Source organism: Ricinus communis, chromosome 3, assembly GCF_019578655.1.
Source record: "Ricinus communis isolate WT05 ecotype wild-type chromosome 3, ASM1957865v1, whole genome shotgun sequence".
NCBI lineage: Eukaryota > Viridiplantae > Streptophyta > Magnoliopsida > Malpighiales > Euphorbiaceae > Ricinus > Ricinus communis.
In genome coordinates this window covers 2,685,007-2,688,271 of record NC_063258.1, presented here as the reverse complement: position 1 = coordinate 2,688,271, position 3,265 = coordinate 2,685,007, and the positions used below count along the sequence as shown (strand labels likewise).

The following is a 3,265-nucleotide window of genomic DNA, read 5'->3' as shown; positions in this document are numbered from 1 at the left end:
AAGAAAAGAAAAATAAAAGTAAAAAGAGCTTAAAAAGCAAGTGATGAAAAATAAATACTTATTGATCTCTTGTTTATGAATGAAAGTTTTGCCTTTTGAATAGGGTTATAATGATTTAGATTATGCATCATAATTCTATCATTTGAAGATAAGTTAGGCTATTTGTTGAGAAATAGGTGTGAAGAATTTGAATGCTTAAGCATTTTGATTAATAATAATTGAATTTACAGTTTTAAAGAAATCTTTAATGATTCAAGTTGTTCTTGGTTGGAATAATCTTTGCATTAGTGAGATTTTTTTGAGTAATATCTTAAAGCTGAGAATGAATATTTTTTATGACTTTTGCAAAAATTAATTTATAAGATCACTATTTACTTGAGGATAAGTAAATGTTTAAGTGTGAGGGTGTTTGATAGGTTTATACATATACATACATACATACATATATATTCATACATACATACATACATACATACATACATACATACATATATTCATATATGTATATATATGATGCTTTAGTACTTTAATTGTGTGTTTTATATATATATAATATGGTGGAAATGTATCATTTTACCTCACCTTAGCCTTATTCTCTATTTTCAAGTAATATTAGCCAAAGAGGAAAAATATAAAGAAAATAACTCACAAATGGGCCTAATTAGAAATGTTGTGGTTAAGACCTAAGATTAAGACGTGTGGACTAATATTTTAGCAAATCTAGCTAAAAATTACATAGCCCAAGGGGGTAAATTAGTCTTTTGTATTTATGGACTATGTTAATTATTTATTTAAGTTAGAATAATCAAGAGTTATTATAAAATAACTCTTAGAAGTATTTTGTTTGAAAGAGAACTCCGCAAAAAAGGAATCTGTGCAAATTTAGATGTGTATTGGAGACAAGACATAACTGATTCATCCATCATCTGTCTATTATTCTTGTCTCTGCAGTTTTCTCTATAGTTCATCTTCATCAAATATTTTATTTTTAGTTTTTGTTATTCTTTCAAGATCAAGAAGGTTTTCAAGAAGTAAAGAGTGAGGATCAATCATCTTCCTACCTTGAAGAAACTCTAGATTCAGAGGAAGCTTTTATTTTCATTCTTGTTTTTGTGTTTAAATATTTAATTACTATGATCATGAAATTAAATATGTTAGGCTAATTTTCTTTAAGTATTTTGTTTAGTGTATTTAATTTGTGTGAGCCTTGTTCTTTTTATTTAATGAATGATTTCTTTATCAACATATCTTTATTAGTTTCAGTTATTTTTATAGTTAACTATCATATTAATTTGAGAACAGTAATTGTTATGAAGATATTTAGATTGAATGTATTAGAGACACCATTTTTGCTTCAGTCTGTGTTGATGTAAAAAAATTTAATTGCATCATTAGCTTAAGTACTTAATGGAAAAAAATCACTATCTCATTCATTAAATCTATGCTTAAAGTTAAAACAAAAGGATTACTAAATAATTGGCTAAGTACTACCTTTACACTACAAAAAATTATTTTTAGCAATGGACAAAATTCATCGCTAATGTAGGAAAATCCGTCCCTGAGGACTTTTAGCAACAGACATATGGCCCTTGCTGAACTGATTGTCGCAAATGCTCTAGCGACAGATTTTCTTGTCTCTCGCTAAGTTAGCCACGACCATTTGCCTTTAGCGACAAACAGTCTGCCGCTAACTTTATGGGCAAGAGTCACTCTATTAGCAGCGAATTAACTTCTTAGTCATAAATTAGCAACGAACAGTCCTTTGCTAAATTTAGCAACGACAAAATATCTGTGGCTAAATTATTATTTTTAAATAAAAATACACAAAATCTGTCGCATCTAGAAATATATTCATTTTAATATGTTTCCTTCATTTTATGTATGCCTAGTGATGATGCATTAATATTTATTAGAGAATTCTATGCTACAGTTCATGCGTTCTTATTATCTGGATTAAATGAGAACCAATTAAGGATGAGATATTTTCCTTATTCATTGAAAAAAAGAGAAGCAAAAGCTTGGTTAACAACCTTGCCTCCTAATTCTTTAGGAACTTGGGATGAAGTTTATCAAAAGTTTTTGAGTAAATTTTACTCACATTAAAAGACTAAAGAATTAAGTGTTGAAATTACTAATTTTTATCAAAAGGATACTGAATCCTTTCATAAAGCATGAGATTGCTTCAAATCACTTTTATTGCAATGCCCGCACCATGGATACCCATTTCCAATAACTAATCAATCATTTTATGATGGATTAATACAACAATATTAATGTATGGTTAATAATGTAGCTAGGAGTGATATGTTAGAAAAGAGAGCTGATGAGGCTTGTGATATCTTTAAGATGTTAGGAGCCAATTTGTCACTAATTTGTCGCTAATTAGCTAGGATACGTATTTCCTCTGAATGGTACTTCTCTTTTGAAATCTCGTCGAAGTATCACTAATTAGCAACAGAAATATATCTATCACTAATTAGCAAGGGAGATGTCCGTTGCTAAATATGGAGGAGCGTGTTTTACTAATATAATGGAAAAGGGTTTTCCCCATCTATTTCTGCTCAAACTCTTTCTGAGTTTCCTATCACGCGTCAAACTTTAGCGACGATATAGTTCTCCATCGCTACTTAGCTAGGGACACATATTACGTCTCTAATTAGCAATAGAAGTACATTTGTTGCTCATTAGCAATGGAGTTGTCTGTTTCTAAATATGGCAACAATTACTCGCCAAACTTTAGCTATGATATAGTTGTCTGTCGTTAAGCGAGGGACATTTCTGTCGCTAATCTGTCACTAAAATCAACACCAAAAATTGACGTTTTAATTTGCAAAGGAATGGTGCAAACTTTATCCCTCGCTAATTTTTCATCGCTATTCCATCACAAATCCATCACTAAAGAGAAAAAAATTTCATAATCCTTACTCCATTGCAAATTTGTCTTAAAATAGTGATGAAAGCAGTCTGTCACTAAAATCTGTCGCTATTTCACTGATTTGTTGTAGTGTTATTATATAGTTTATTAAAATCATATCATTGCATATTTACTTTATTAGTTTATTTTATTTATTTTATGAATTTTATATTCTTTCAAAGTATTAATTTAGAGTGTTTAGATTTACTTTTATTATTTTGTGTTGATAATTAGTCTTTATAATAAGTGGCCTCATAATTTCTTGAGATATCGACCTCGAGGTGAATTTACCGTTTTTACTATAAGAAAGATTTATACTAACGAGTACTAAGTTTGACACATCATATAAAT

General features: G+C 29.2%; 1 non-coding gene across 1 annotated transcript; it reads right to left on the bottom strand.

The window, feature by feature from the left end:
• Positions 1-2,112: 2,112 nt before the first annotated feature.
• On the bottom strand, positions 2,113-2,220 carry LOC112534737. Its single transcript, XR_003079002.1, has one exon. It is a non-coding gene; the product is annotated as a small nucleolar RNA R71 (small nucleolar RNA).
• Positions 2,221-3,265: the final 1,045 nt, after the last annotated feature.